Here is a 16,745-nt window from a genome sequence, read left to right as displayed (position 1 = left end):
TTTGTTGTACAGCCTTCAGCTATGTCATCCCTACTGAAATTCCCTTCCTAAACACCTCCATCCAAAAAAAGTTCAGTGGCCAGATCTTAATTTAGATTTCCTCCTCACAACACTGTCTTGGGCTATTTTTACATTGAGGACACTGTACAAAATGTAATTTTTTTTAGTAAACTACCTAGCTCACCCATTACCGAATGTACATCAACTCTTCATTCCAGTCACGAATGTGGAAAATGACAGGAAGTCTGAAGAAATGGATGCCACAAACTTAAAAGTTCACAAAACATACCACACTATGGAGTTTACAATGTCCTCTGTCAAAATTAGATACTACATCATGCAGTTCCAAAGCTCAAGAACAGAAGAGAAAGCCACGTTTATGCTAAGTGCAACTCTGCAACCCTGCTTATATTGCAGAATTTAATCCACGTTATCTGGCAAGAACTGTAAAACCTGCGATAAATGTATTTCAAGTGCACAATTAGCCAAAAAGCTGTGGAGGTGTGGGTTCAGTGGCAACTTTTGTAGGAAAACCACAAACAGGTGTAGACAGAACCCTTATTTGCCAGCTTAAATGTTGTGCGTAAACTGCACTCATTTTTATTCTTTTTAGTCAAATTTGACCAGATCAAACATCTTGGTGTAATGTGAAATGGTTGCTCTGGGTAACAAAGGAATCACCTCAGTAACAACATAAAAAAGGGACCTTAAGATACTGCTACAGTAATGAATCCTACATAAACCTCAAATCACAAAAATTGCATTCTAGCCAAGCCTTCCCCCACCTCATTTTCCTCCTATGGAAAACTACCAAAGCATGCCACAGTCACATTTCCTCAGTCTTTCACTCAAGTAGTACTATACTTGTGTGGTTAACATAGAACCCCATCCATTTTGTTCAACAATAAGATGGCCTCTATTCACTTATGGATTAGTTACCAACCTTCCTACTTCCAGAGAGGTCTTCCCAAAACTCTCCTTGCCAGTCTCTTAACTGTTCCCTTACACAAATTAGAATATGTCCTCCTTAACCAGCTGAAATGACATCACCCAAATTGCACAGTAAGTGGAAAAAAGCAAAATACTGCAGATGCAGGAAATCTGAAATAAAAACAGAAAATGATGGAAAAACTCAGGTCCGGCATCATCGGTGGAAAGAGAAACAGAGTTAATGTTTTGAGTCCATATAACACTTCTTCAGCTCTGAATAAGAGTCGTATGGACTCAAAATGTTACTGATGTTCCTTTCTCCACAGATGCTACCAGACCTGAGTTTTTTTCAGCATTTTTTGTTTTCATTGTACAGTAAGTGACTGGATCACAAACAGGAAAAGATTCAGGTTTAATCACCAGGCTATGCTTGGTGGGCCAAGATGAAATAGGAATTAGCCTTAGGATCACAGAGAATAGAAAATTAGGCACAGTTTCTGCACGAGTGCCATTTATCAATTCGCAGTACACATGTACATCCCAGTTTAGAATGGGATTGGGTGCATTATAAATGATTTTCCACAGACAAGACATTTGTTGTCAAGACTCAAGACAAGTAATGAAACACTTGTAAAGTGCAACAGAAAGTGACAGGCACTCATGGGATCAATCCCAAGCCAGAGCTTGCTGCCTTCAGGAGAACATTTAAGGGATAAAAATGAGAAAAGGAAAATTCTTTCAGCAATATTAGATCTCAACACTGCCAAATTTACTGTACTGAAATGTGTTTCTCTGCACACAAACACATTAGATCTGCAAATTTACAAAAATAATAAATTTGCTAATCAAAGCCTGCCAAGTATAACAATCAATATTTATCAAGTCAAAAAAATACTTCGTGCTTCATTTAAATGATGGCAATCAAAGCTGGTGACTGGGGTACCCACAAGATATAAATCAAACTAGCTGAACTGGAAATGATACCAACCTTGCCACCATTAATTTCATATTAAACATCTAAAAATAGACAAAAAACTGCAGCGGATACATTTAAAACATAACTATCTAGGTAATTTAATACAAGAAAATAGGAATAGGAATAACCTATACTGTCACGAGCCTACTCTGTCATTCAATATGATCATGGCTGATCTCTGGCTTTAATTTCACTTTCCCACCGCTTCCCCATACCACCAAAAATCTATCAGCCCTGAATATATTCAAATGAGGGCACATCCACAACTCTGAGGTACAGAATTCCAAAGATTCTCATCCCTTTGAGTAAAAAGATTTCTCATTTCAGTTCAAAATGATCAGCCCCTTATTCTGAGACAGTGCCCGTGTTCTAGATTCCTCAGGTAGGGGAAAAGAAACAGTCTACTCTGTAAAGCCCCTTCAGAGTCTTGTATGTTTCAATAAGATCACCTCTCATTCTTCTGAACTCCAGGGTTATAAGTCCAATTTACTAAGCCTATCATTGGACAACCCTCTCATCACAGGTACCAATCTAGTGCACCATCACCAAGATTCCAGATTTGGTCTCACCAAAATCCTGCACAACTGTCACACTGTCCCTGCATGCTAACGTCGCATTCCCTGTTTGAGTGCAAAGTCCCTCCAAAGTCCATCAAATCATAGAATCAGAATGGTTACCTTCTTTGCTTTAACCATTTGGCCTGTCGTGCCTGCATCAGCTCACTGCAAGACCCTAGTTACATTGTCCCAACCTTTTCCCCCATGGCCCTGCAAATTTTCTCCTCTTCAGATAAAATGTCCAATTCTCTTTTGAAAGCCACAACATTCTCAGGCTGTGCATTCCAGATCCTAACCACTTATCTCATTGGCAAAAGACCAATGACCTTAAAAATTGTACACACTGGTTTTTGATCAAGCTTCACACCTTTTAAAAATATTCTGCTTTTGTATTTTTACTACCAAAGTGAAAAAGCTCATACTTACCCACATAATACTTAATCTGTCACCTTGTTGCCGTTCATTTAACCCATCTATATTTCTTTGCAACCTTAGTGTCTTCCTCAGTTTGCATTCCCGCCTAGCCTTGTATCATCAGCAAACTTAAATGGAGATCAAGAGCAATGTATTCAAGTCATTTTGGTTGTAAATAGTGGAGACCCTGACACTTTGTCTTGTGGCACTCAACTAATCGCAGTCTGCCAACTTGATCATGCCCTATTTACTTTCAGCTTGTTGTCTATTAACCAATCCTCTAGCCACACTAATATATTACCCCCATCGTGCCCATTAACCTTGTGTGGCACCTAATCGAATGCCTTTTGGAAATGGCACCTACTGGTTCCCCTTTATCCACCCCACTAGTTACATCCTCAAAAAAAAACTAAATTTGTCAAACAGAATTTCCCCTTCATAAATGATTAGGCACGGTCAACATCTCATTATGATTTTCTAAGCACATTAAGATTTCCTCAATAACAGATTCCAGAATTTGCCTGATGACTGATGTCAGGCTAACTGGCCTGTATTTCCCAGTTTTCTCTCTCCCTCCTTTCTTGAATGGTGGAGTCACGTCTCCAAGTCTGCTGGGCCTGCGCGAGAATCTAGGGAACTGTAGAAAATCATAATCAGCACGTCCACTATCTCTGGGATGTAGCCCATCAGGGTCCTGGGGATTTGTTGATTTTAGACCCTGGATTGTCTCTAGTACTTTTTTCCCTTTGCTGATATTAATTTCCTGAAGTTCCTCTCTTTTTAGTCCCAATCCTCTGGCTTACTAATGTTCTTTGCAACATTAGAAGCCTCTTCTTTTAATCTGTTATCCTCAACTTCCTTAGTAAGTCAAGGATATTTTTCTCACTTGTGTTTATGATTTTCAATGGAATATATTGTTGAACGTCTCTCATTTTATTTAGCCATGCATTTTAGTCTATTTTGAACATTAACCAGCTCTCCCCTTAAACAAAGCAAGTTACATAGTTATAAGTTTAAGTTTGTTTGGGACTGGAGTATGTCACCGTCAAACTTGCAAACTTCAACTGCATCATGATTACTTTTTTCGCCAGTTGATCTTTTACTATGAGATTACAACAGTAATTAACCCTGTCCCATTGCACAATACTACGTCTAAAATAACTTTGTCCCTAGTCAGTTCCACAACATATTGTTCCAGGAAACTGTCATGAAAACAATTCTACAAACTCCTCTTCCAGACAATTTTTGCTACTTTTATTAATCTTCATACAGGCTGGATCAAAGTCTTCAACAGACTTTACACTGGAGTTTGTAACAAAGGCAATTATTTCTTGCTCAATGTTTTGTCCAGTGATGGAATTACTGTTAGGTGGCCAAGAAACTACTCAGCCTAACATCTGTCATAGGACAAATGCTACAATCCATTATTAAGGAGGTAAGCACATGACATTTAAATCAGAATACAATCAGGCAGAGTCAACATGATTTTTTTTGAGTAGAGAAAGTGTGTTTGACTAATTTATTAGAGTTCGCTGAGTAAGTAACAAGTAAGGTGGATAAAGAGGAGCCTGTAGATGTGGTGTGCTTGGATTTCCAAAAAGCATTTGATAAAAGGTGCTTCAAAGGTTACAAGAAAAAATAAGAGCTCATTAGGGTAGTAAGATTCTTAATAGCATGAACAGAGGATTGTTTAGCTAACAAGAAGCAGAGAGTAGGGATAAATGGGTTATTTTAAGGTTGGTGAGCTGTAACTAATGGAGTGCCACAGGGATCTGTGCTAGGGCCTCAGTTACTTACAATTTTTATTAATGACTTGGATGAAGGGTCCAAACATATGGTAGCTAAATTTGCTGATGACAAAGATGGATAAGAAAATAAGTTGTCAAGAGGACAAAGTCTGCAGAAGGATTTAGACAGGTTAAGTGAGTGGGCAAAGATTTAGCAGATGAAGTATAACGTGGAAAAATGTGAACTCGCCCACTTCGGCAGCAAGAATAGAAACACAGCATATTATTTAAATGGAGAGGGGCTGCAGAACTCTGCGGTACAGAGAGATCCGAATGTCCAGGTACATGAATCACAAAAGGTTAGTAAACAGGTACAGCAAATGATTTGGAAGGCAAATAGACTGTTGGCATTTATGGGAAGGGGAGTAGAATATAAAATTAAGTAAGCGTGGTTACAGTTGTCCAAGTCCTTAGGTGAGATCATATCTGGAACATGGTCTACAGTTTTGGTCTCCTTAATAGAGACTTGACAGGGTGCATGCTGGGAGGATGAGGGGGAGCCTAAAACTAGGGACACAGTTTAAAGAATTAGGGGTCTCAAATTTAATGCTGAGATGAAGAGGGGCATTATTCTGTGGAATTCTCTTCCCCAGAGAGTAGAGGCCGGGTCACAGGACATATTCAAGGTTGAGTTAGATAGATTTTTGATCAACAGGGGAGTCCAAGGGTTATGGGTGGGGGGCATAGAGGAAAGAGAAGATCAGGATACAATCAGATTGTCCATGATCTTATCGAATGACAGAGCAGGCTCAAGGGACTGAATGGCTGCCACCACCTCCCACCAGAATTTCCTGACCCTGTTATTCCTCATCTCTACCCATACGGATAGACAAGAACCTCTCACTGCTGTTCTTACAGCATCTATTACTAGGGATAATACTATTCCTTTTCCATTCGGGCTGTCTTTTCAAACTGTGGCATACTCTGGAATATTTACTTTCCAACTTTGGTTATCTTATAGTCATGTCTCTGTAATAGTGATTAGATCTAAACCATTTACCTATGTATCACTAGTTCATCCATCTTACTGCAGATGCTTTGTATAGGCAAAGCCTTTAGTTTTGTTCGCATGTACCTTATTTGCTGATGCGCCATTTTGTTAAGCTCTGTAACTTCCTTGTCTGTACCCAAATTGCTAGACCATTCCCTTCACCTGAACCCCACCCCTTTTCAACTAAAGCTCTATCCACAACCCTAGTTATATAATGTCAAGACACTGATCCCAGCCAAATTTAACTGGAGCCCATACTAATGGATAACTCCATCTTTCTTCAAAGTTCTCTCATCTTTTATGAGAAATACATTAAGTCATTCTTTTGTGATCTAGATTCAGATTAGTACACCACTGTAAATCAGCAAGATTGCAAAAAAATATACAATTTTATTGCACCAATACTGCTCATTTCATGGTATGGAGTATTTTAAATTTTAGTAAAATAATTTGAAACATAACAGCTTTTAATTAAAATACTTTGGTGCACATCCCACTCTCAAGATTGAAACCAATTTAAAGGGAAGCCACATAAATATATCAGCTTGAATCAAATCATTGTAAGCTTCCCAATATAAGATTTAGTTCATCATCACCTCATTTTCTCACAATAATTATGAAATGTTTAAGGACATGTGGTACTACTGAAATATTTCCAACTTGATTGAATGGTGCTATTCGCCTTAAACAAAGAGGCAAGCTTGCACTTGATACCAAGACCCAACCTCTTATGTACTTCAGATTTGCAACCAGAGTACATATTAAAAGGATTTGGTTTTATTCCTTCCTCCCAATTATACGGTTTGGCATTGAAATCAAGGGTCCCTGGATCAAGCAATCCTAATTTCTAAGCATAATAGTCCTGCACTCTTAAATTAATATGGAGAGGCTTTAATAGTGGCACAGATCCAATAATGCAGTAATTCATGGGGAAATAAAACTAATTACACAGTTGTACCCAATCTGCTTGGGGTAGGCGAACATGTGATTTTTATACAACCTCCCTTCCCTTAAGTGCTCCTAAAAGGGGATGCTGTGAATTCAACTGTTCAATGGTGCAGCCATCATCATGCTGATGCTGCCAACACCTCTCACCAAGTTCATTCCAGCTCCACAATTCCCCACAGACTGAATTCCTGATTACAGCTTGGCTAGGTGCCCAAACCATCTCTAGCGACACACTGCCCATTTGCATTAGAAATGCCACCCCTGCAGCAGTAACATCAGTTCCCATTCATTTACAGGCATTAACTAGTATGCAGCAGAACCACTAAACTACACTTCAGTGTAGTATAAAACTGAAAATAGTTCATCAAATTTTGCAAAACAAAGCAAATTTCACACTGAACTGGCAATCCTATTTTCATTACTTATTTTCACTAACCTAGGCAAATACACAGGAATATTTCCATTACTGCAATCCTAGGACACTGAACAAGAGTAGGACCAGGTGTGTTATCCTAACTTTTTCTCAGAATCAAAATTACAAATTAGACTAGGATGAACTGCTTCACAGAAGTTATCACATATTTGTAACCTGCTTTAGTTACACATTGAGAACATAACCTCTGACAACCAAAAATTGATGGAGGGGAGGGTAGGGTTGTTTCATGGCCTAGATTTTGCCTGTTGACCTAAGAAAACTTCCCATCTGAGGTGCAAACTTCCCCTTTTCTAATGGCAATTTTAATCTGGCACCAGGGGGATCTCCAGGAGTCCAGAAATGATATCAGCAAGCAGCCTACACATGGCTAAACAGGAAGTTAAAACCACTGAATGGATTCACTTTTAACTTAAAGCAAAATAAAAGGCAGAAATTAAAATGGTAAACAAAAATGATAAACATTATAAAAATGTTGAGAAATTTGACATGCCACAAATATAGAATTAGCTTTTCAAGGCTAGTGAAAGTGTTTAACAGTAATTATGATGCAAGGACACTGTTAAAACCCAGTTAGCTCTCATTCAACAAGGTCCAACTTAGTGGGATTAATTGTAAAAACCTTTTAAGTTATCATTGCAATTCCTAAGATGGCAATTAAATCTGGGAGGGAGACCTTAACAGCATACACACTGAAGGAGCTTTGAATCCCTGACAGTAACTTTTGGATATCTTCATTATTCTGCACATCTGCAGGCTCCTAAAGTTGCCATCAGTTTCAGTCGAGTAAACGGCAGCAAACACCGACAGTTTTGCTGTGATTCCTGCTGCAAAATCTGGGTCAATGTTTCAGGCCAGAACTGGAATACGTCATTACAGACGAGCAGCTTATAACAAGGAACAAAGAGCAGGGAGAAAATAGTTATCTATGACTAGGCAGAGTAAATGGCAGAAATGACAAGGGCGCAAGATAACAAAGGCAATAATGTGAGAAATTAGACAATTTAAAGATAACTACAAACCAAGAGAATAAATAGAAGCAGAAGCGGAAGAGGTGGTCGGGGGAGCATGGAAAATTTGGTAAAATGGTGAAGATTGCATTAGCTACAAATCATTCACTGATTCATGGAAACTCCAGTGCACCTATCCTACATTACAAGCAAATATCTGAGAGAAAATTGAAACCATGGTTAACATTGCCCAGAAGGCTGTAAAAACAAACAGATGAGGTTCTGTTTCCAAGCTTGTTTTCAGCTTCAATAGAACAGTATAGGCATCCAAAAACAGAGATCAAAGTAGGAGTGTGACGGAGAGTTAAAGTGGCAGATGACCAGAAAGCTTAGGGTCACACTGTTGGACTGAGTGGTGTACCACAAAGCAACTACACAATCTGATGGCCTCCCCAATGTAAATGGACTGCAACATGAGTGAAAAATACAATTCCAGGTTACAGGAAGTGCAAGAAAATCACTGTCTCCTATAAGAGTTCTGGAGGCAACGGATAATGGTATGGAAGGAGTGAAAGATATAGGCATGATATCTCCTAAGCTTGCATGAAATGTACTGGGTAAGGAGAGCATATGCTAGGGGTGATGGAGGAGAACACCAAGATGTCACAGGAAATTCTGGAAGGAGAGAGGAGGGAAGGATATATGTTTAATCATGGTATGATGTTGGAGACGGCAGTGGAATTACCCATTGAATGTAGAAGCTAGAAGAAGGAGATGACCTTGATTTTGGGATGAATAAAGGAAGGAAAACTGGGATATGGGCTGGACATGGTAGAATTCGGCTAATGAACAAAGGCAAGATTTCAGAAGTTGTTTGGAAGATGGCATTGGAAGGAGAAACTGGGAGAAGGGAATGGAGTCCCTTCACAAAGCAGAGTGGGAAGAATCAAAATAATTGAGGTAACTATAGAAGCCTGTGGGCTTGTAGCACATATCAGTGGACAGTATACCTCCAGGAGATGGAGATAGTGAAGTCAAACATAAAAAAGGGAAGAGTCAAAGACAGAACACGGAGGAAACAAAAAAAAGGAATCTTATGAAGGGTCATACAGGTATGAAAGGTTAGCCATATTTTTTCTTCTCCAAGGATGCTTCCTCACCTGAGGTACCCTCAGCATTCATCTGCCCTTAAAATGTCTTCAGAATTTGAAAACTGACTACCATTTCAGCATATCAAGTCCTTTGCTTATCATTTGATTAACTGTTCATCTAGATACTTTGGAATGCTGACAAACCACGTGCATCTGTTTTCCTGCTACCCTTGCCTGAAGGTAGTTGTGCTCAGATATAAAACACGCCCTTTCCAAATGGCCATTATTCACTTGTATCTCTCTAAAAATTTTTTAAACAATTTCATTTGTAGCAAAGTATTAACTAGTATTAAATCGTTAGCAACCAAGAAAGTTAATGCATTGCTAAAACATTCAAACTTTAATAAAGTCTAGACACAATCAGCTGAGCGTGCTCAACAAGCATATTCTGTAGCCACATTTAATTTGCATCAAGACAATAATGCATATTGTTCCAAACAACCACAAAAGACATAGCCTACTGAAAGTCATGTCATTCTGCATGCTGCCATTATTTACGTACCTGCAACCCACAATTAATGCTTCTTGCAACTTTAAAACATGTGCAGTTTGGATCATGTCAGCACAAAAATTTCCAGCTAAATACTTATGGTGTTCTTTGAATTACAAGAGAGCTGCACAATATTTCAATTATACCCCTATCAACAAGTTTAATTTGTGCTATTCAGTAGCAGTACTACAAGTTATAATCAAATCCTGGGGCTTTAAAGTACCTTCTTACATTCCATCATAATCCCAGAAATGTTTTTCACCAAAAAGGAAGAAATGTAGTCAGCTATACTGGCCCATTTGACTCAGCACAGGTGGTGGTGGTGATCTCAGACAAGCTGGGGCAGGGAGGGTGAAGAAAAGTTGCTGCACCATGCTGTAAACACTACTGGAAAGTTCTGATCTCTAAATATCAAATGACAGCTTGCCTATCACGGTGAGGTAGGGGTAACACCACCCATTGGTCACGTTCACATAGAAGGAATGGCCACTATCCAAGATACTGAATAGCTGTTAACATGGGCAGGGGGAACTTGGTTAGCCTTGCAAATATTTTTTTTTTTTAAAAAAGGCTGTTGCAGAAAGATAGTGATGCATCACATGGCTATAGTTAACTATATGGTCACTGACAATTTAATATTTGCTGACACTGCTGTTTTTACAATTAAAAGTGTCCTCTAACCGGCCTCTGGAGCTATGTTGTGTGTGAACCAAACCAGAGACAAAATCTTACAATATAGGGAGCTATTCAGCCCATCATGCCTGTGCCAGCTCTTTTAAAGCGCTATTCAGATAGTCCTCCTGTTTTTGTGCACCCACTCCCCACAATTGCCCTTAAAATTCTTCCTTTTCAAGCATAAAGCCATTTCTCTTTTTGAAAGTTACTACTGAATCTGCTTCCACCAACCATTCAGTGCATTCCAGATCATAACTAGCTGCACTAAAAATCTCATCTCCCATCTTTTTCAAACAAAATTACCTTAAATTGGTGGTCTGATTACTGGGCCAATGGAATAAATAAATTGTTGCCATCAAAATTCTTCATAATTTTGAACCTATTAAACCTCTCCTTCACTAATCTGGTCATTGACCAGAAACGTTAGCTTCCACAGCATAGCTGACTACATTTCTCCACAGATGCTACCAGCTCTGAGTATTTCCAGAATTTTCTGTTCAAAAGCCACAGTATTGCTTAGTCTCTCCACATAACTGATGCCTCTCATCCCTGATAATTTTCCCAAAGTGCAGTGCCTTATTTGAAGCCCCAGAGAGGAGCGAGAGATAGGATAATTAATTAAAACTTAAGACAGGCTGATTTCTCAGCTGAACTGGACCCAACCACGATGGAGGAGGAGACAGAGACAGAGGCGGAGACGGAGAAATGAGGGGCAGACCAGGTCGGCTTCTGCATCATGATTCTGACATGAAATAAGTAAGGCTGGATCCAACAAGCAGAGCATCAATACATCCTGGATACGCAGTGTACTTGAAGTACCCCTCCATTGCCAACACTTTAGAAAAAATATAAAAATCTTTTAAATTTAAAAAGTAAACAGTAAAAGAACTGGGCTGAGAGAGAATCAATAGAATCCAGTAAATTGACCCTTTGTTAATAAAAGATATAATGGGACAGTCATGCCTTATGAGGATTGTACAGTGGTTTCCAGGGCAGGGGTGTTGCCAACTTCAAATGTAGCTGCTTTTTGGGTCCTTCTGGATTTTGGAATGTCGGATAAGGGGTGAAGTTGCTGTAAGTGCCTCTATTTATCAAACCAAGGTTCACACCTCTTTATTAAGAAAAGTTATCACTTTATCCTGCCACCTTCAGGAGCTGGGTTAAAGATGGAATCAAAGGCAGAATAATTAATCTAAATTTCACTCCTGAAACTTCAGAATAACTTGACAAATTGTCCCATTGCAAGACTGTCATTAAATTTCAACCAACCTTATTCAGGAGGGCCTTTGAATCAGTCAATTGCTGTATCTGAAAGTGCGAGGAGCTCATGGCCTTTGCCTTCATGATGGAGACCATTTGCCTTCCTGTCATTTCCTTCCCTTCCTCAAGACCACTAGGTCAAACTTGCTCCAAAGTTTCCTTCCCACCCCACCCTCCCCAAACACTGCCTTAGGCCTACATCATTCTGGTGGAATTGTATCACTTCTGCACAGAGCATTTCACAGTCTGATGACTCCATTCTACGATTAGCTTTATCGCTAGCCTTCAAGTTTCTCCCTCATCTTGCCCATGGTCTTAACCATATTCCCAATAAACTACAGACCACTCAATTTCCTCACCTGGCTCTTAACAGATCTCTCCCTCAAGTCTGCCATCACCACCCCTCTCCTCCATCCTTGCAAACTGCCACTCCATCCCCAACCTCCTTTTCTTCAATATGTTGTCACCACCCAATGCCCATCTTTCCCAGAACTCCATGCTTGAATCCCTCTAACCAGGTTTCCAACCCTGTCACAGCACAAAAACAGCTCTTAAAAGGTGAACTATTCATCATGCCTCAAAGTGTTTGCAGCCTTTTCCAGTTGATCAACCATACTCCAATGCATCACTATCGTTGTCCAGCTGGGTAGGACTACACTGACCTGGTTCCATTCTTATCAAATTGTAGCCAGAAAATTGCCATCAATGGCTGCTCTTCCAATTCCCAGTTACCACTGGTGTCCAATGGTCTACCATTGAACTGTTTCTGGATGATCTCACCGAGGGGCAGCATGTAGATGAGAAAACTGTCAACTTCCACATGTATGCTGGCAACACCCAGGTCTTTTTTTTTTTAAGTTCATGGGATGTGGGCATCACTGGCTAGGCCAGCATTTATTTCTCATCCTCAATTGTCAAGGTGGCGGCGAGCTGCCTCCTTGAACAGCTTTAGTCCCTGTGGTGTAGCTACACCCACTGTGGTGTTAGGGAGGGAGTTCCAAGATGTTGACCCAGCAACAGTAAAAGAACAGCAATATAATTCCAAATCAGGATAGTGAGTGGCTTGGAGCAGGGCTTCCAGATGGTGTTACCATGTCTGCTGCCCTTGTCCTTCTAGATGTAGCAGTCATGGGTTTGGATGGTACCAAGGTACCTTGGTCGAGTTCCAGCAGTGCATCTTGTAGATGGTACACACTGCTGCCACTGTTCATCAATAATGGAGGGAGCGAATGTGTGTGGGATGCCAATCAGGCAGACTGCTGCGTCCTGGATGGTGTCAAGCTTCTGGGAGTGTTGTTGGAGCTGCACTCATCCAGGCAAGTGGAGAGTATTCCGTCACACTCCTGACCTGCGCCTTGGAGATCATGCATGTGCGTGTACACGTATGCGCACGCGCGTCATGTGGCAAATTACTCACTGCAGGATTACCAGCCTCTGACCTGTTCTTGTAGCCACAGCAGTTAGTCCAGTTTAGCTTCTGGTCAATGGTAATCCCCAGGATGTTGATAGTGGGGAATTCGGCGATGGTAATGCCATTGAATGTCAAGGGGCCATGATTAGATTCTATTTTGGTCATTCATGCCACACAGGTGCCAGGCAATGTTACTTGCCACTTGTCAGCCCAAGCCTGGATACTGTCCAGATCTTGATGCATTTGGACCTGGATTGCTTCAGTATCTGAAGAGTTGCGAATGGTGAACATCATGCAATCAGCAGCGAACATGCCCATTTCTGATCTTATGATGGAAGGAAGGTCATTGATGAAGCAGCTGAATATGGCTGTGCTTAGGAGGCTACCCTGAGGAACTCCTGCAGTGATGCACTAGAACTGAGATGGCTGACCTCCAACAACCACAACAATCTTCCTTTGGTGCTAGCTATGATTCCAACCAGCAGCAAGTTTTCCCTGATTCCAAATGACTCCAGTCTTGCTAGGACTCCTTGATGCCACAATCGGTCAAATGCTGCCTTGATGTCAATGGCATTCACTCACTTCACAAGTTCAGCTATTTTGTCCATGTTTGAGCCATGGCTGTAATGAGGTCAAGGCCCTAGTGGAACCTGAACTGAGCTTCAGTGAGCAGGATGCTACTAAGCAAATGCCACCTGATGGAACAGGTCATCAACAGTGCTATCACTTTACTAATGATGCAGAATAGACCGGCTGGGACAGTAATTGACCAGGTTGGATTTGACCTTTGGAGTACAGGATATGCCTGGACGATTTTCCACATTGCAGGGTAGATGCCAGAATTGTAGCTGTACTGGAACAGCCTGGTTAGGGGTGCAGCAAGTTCTGCAGCACAAGTCTTCAGTACTATTACCAGGATTTTGTTGGGGTCCATAGCCTTTGCACTATCCAGTGCCTTCAGCCATTTCTTGATATCACGTGGCGTGAACTGAAGACTGGCAATTGTGATGCTGGGGACCTCTGGAGAAGGCTAAGATGGATCATTCACTCGGCACTTTTGCTAAAGGATTGTTGAAAATGCTTCAGCCTTACCTTTTGCACTGATGTGCTGGGCTCGTCCATCATTGAGGGATGGAGATATTTGTGGAGCTTCCTCCTCCAGTGAGTTGTTTAATTGTCCATTACCATTCATGACTGGATGTGGCAGTACCGCAGAGCTTAGATCCGATCCGTTGGTTGTGCAATCACTTACTGCTTATGCTGTTTGGCATGCAAGTGGCCCTGTGTTATAGCTTCACCAGGTTGACACCTCATCTTTAGGTATGCCTGGTGCTACTGTTGGCATGTCCTCTTGTACTCTTCATTGATCCCCTGGCTTGGTGCTAAAGGCGGGGGGGGGGGGTGGGGGAAGAGAGATGAGGACATGGACATATGTGAGGCCATGAGGTTACAGATGATGGTCGAGTACAACTCTGTTGCTGATGGTGCTCAGCACCTCACCAATGCCCAGTCTGGAGTTGCTAGATCTGTTCAAAATCTATCCCACTTCATGGCAGTACTGCCACACAATACGATGGAGGGTATCCTCAATGTGAAGACAAGACTTCCACAAGGACTATGCAGTGGTCATTCCTACCCTTACTGTCATGGACAGATGCATCTGTGGCAGGCAGATGGATGAGGTCAAGCGAATTTTTCCCTCGCCACCTGCCACAGGCCCAGTCGAGCAATTCTCTTTTGGACTTGGCCAGCTTGGTCAGTAGTGGTGCTACAGAGACACTCTTGGTGATGGACATTGAAGTCCTCCACCCAGGTTACATTGTGCCCTTGCCACCCTCAGTGCTTCTTCCAAGCAGTGTTCAACATGATTCATCAGCTGAGGGAGAGCAGTACATGGTAATCAGCAGGAGGTTTCCTTGCCCATGTTGGACCTGGTGCCATGAGACTTCATGGGGTCTGCAGTCAATGTTAAGGACTCCCAGGGCAACCTCCTCACTGTATACCACTGTGTCACTGTGATGGTGGTGGTGTCTGGGGCATTGTCTGTAAGGTATGATTCCATGAGTATGAACGTCAGACAACTTTTCCAATTTTGGCACAAGCCCACAGATGCTCATAAGGAGAACTTTGCAGGGTTGATAGAGCTGAGTTTGCCATCATTGTTTCCAGTGCCCGGATTGATGCCAGGTGGTCCGTCCAGTTTCATTCTTTTTTGACTTGTTTTTAAGTGGTTTGACACAACTGAGTGGCTTGCTAGGCCATTTCAGAGAGCATTTAAGAGTCAACCACATTGCTGTGGGTCTGGAGTCACATGTCAGTCAAACCAGCTAAGGACAGGAGATTTCCTTCCCTAAAGGGCATTAGTGAAACACATGGCTTTTTAAACGACAAATCAATGGCTTCATGATTGTCATTACACTTCTCATTCCAGATATTTATTGAATTCAAATTCTACCATGGTGGGACTCAAACCAGAGTCCCCTGGGTGTCTCAGATTACTAGTCTAGTGACAATACCACCGCTTCCCCCTTAAGCCTCAACACCACCTCTTGCTAAATTATCAGACTGCTTATGAATCAGGGCACTGGATGAGCAGAAATTTCCTCTAATATTGGGAAGACGATTTTATCATCTTTGGTCCCCAACACAAACAACTCACCACCAATTCCATTCCTTTCCTTGAGAACTGCCAGAGGCTGAATGAGACTGTTCACAACCACTTGTGACCAAATTTGAGCTTTCAACCACATACAGACATTGTCACTAACATTGCCTATTTCCACCTCCATAACATCACCTGAGTGCACCCAGTTCTGCTGTGGAAACTCTCACCCATGCCTGTGTTACCTCCAGGCTTGACTATTCTAATGCACTCCTGATCATCTCCCATTCTACCTTCTAAAGTTTGAAGCGATGCAGCGTCAGTTATGGCTCAGCTTGGTAGCAAATCACACCAGGGTCAGAAGGTTGTGGGTTCACATCCCACTCGAGGACTTGAGCACATAAATCTAGGTTGACACACCAATGCAGTACTGAAGTAGTGTTGCATGTCGGGGGTGCCATCATTCAGATGAGACATTAAACTGAGGCCCTCCTTTCTGTGGATGAAAAATATTCCAGCACTATTTCAAATTAGAGTAGGAGAGTTATCCCAAGTGTCCTGGCCAATATTTATCCCTTAACCAACATCACAAAAACAAATTATCACATTGCTCTTCAAGGGAATTTACTGTGCACAAATTGGCTGCAGTGTTTCCTACATAAATAAATTGAAGAGTAATCACTGTTGTTAAGAACTTCATTTGCTGTAAGGAGCTTTGGAAAATCCATTGAAGGGCAGCACATATGCACAAGTTCTTTCTTGCCTGTGCCCTAGCTGGGGCCCATGCGGGTACCCATAGCCACACCTTTTATTTGGAGGAAGTGAGAGGAGTTGAAGGAGAAATTGTTCAGTGTGAGAACAAGTTCAGCCAGACGGAGGAGAGTAATGGTGGATGGGGATTGTTCGGGCCTCTGTTCGAGGAAGAAGCTAAGGGCCCTCAGACCATCCTGGGTGGGGGATGGAGGTGTAGAGGGATTGGACGTCCATGGTGAAGAGGAAGCGGTTGGGGCCAGGGAACTGGAAATTGTTGATGTGACGTAAGGTGTCAGAGGAATCACGGATGTAGGTGGGAAGGGACTGGACAAGGGGAGAGAGAAGGGAGTCAAGATAACGAGAAATGAGTTCTGTGGGGCACCTCCATCCCCCACCAGGATGGTCTGAGGGCCCTTA

At 41.7% G+C, this 16,745-nt stretch overlaps 1 protein-coding gene across 4 annotated transcripts in view; it reads right to left on the bottom strand.

Moving 5' to 3' along the window:
• Positions 1-16,745, bottom strand: part of tmem131 (transmembrane protein 131) — a 182,007-nt gene that overhangs the window by 144,145 nt on the left and 21,117 nt on the right. The window contains exon 1 of one of the 4 annotated variants that reach the window (XM_041198869.1): positions 9,851-9,933. The exons of 2 other annotated variants lie outside the window; for them this stretch is intronic. The gene's annotated coding sequence lies outside the window, so the exon portion shown is untranslated. Of the gene's footprint in view, positions 1-9,850; positions 9,934-16,745 lie in introns of those variants that run through there. One more of the 4 variants, XM_041198871.1, reaches the window with a different exon arrangement.

This window comes from Carcharodon carcharias, chromosome 11 (genome assembly GCF_017639515.1).
Source record: "Carcharodon carcharias isolate sCarCar2 chromosome 11, sCarCar2.pri, whole genome shotgun sequence".
Classification (NCBI taxonomy): domain Eukaryota; kingdom Metazoa; phylum Chordata; class Chondrichthyes; order Lamniformes; family Lamnidae; genus Carcharodon; species Carcharodon carcharias.
Note: the sequence above shows the minus strand (reverse complement) of the source record. Positions and strands in the feature narration are given on the sequence as shown.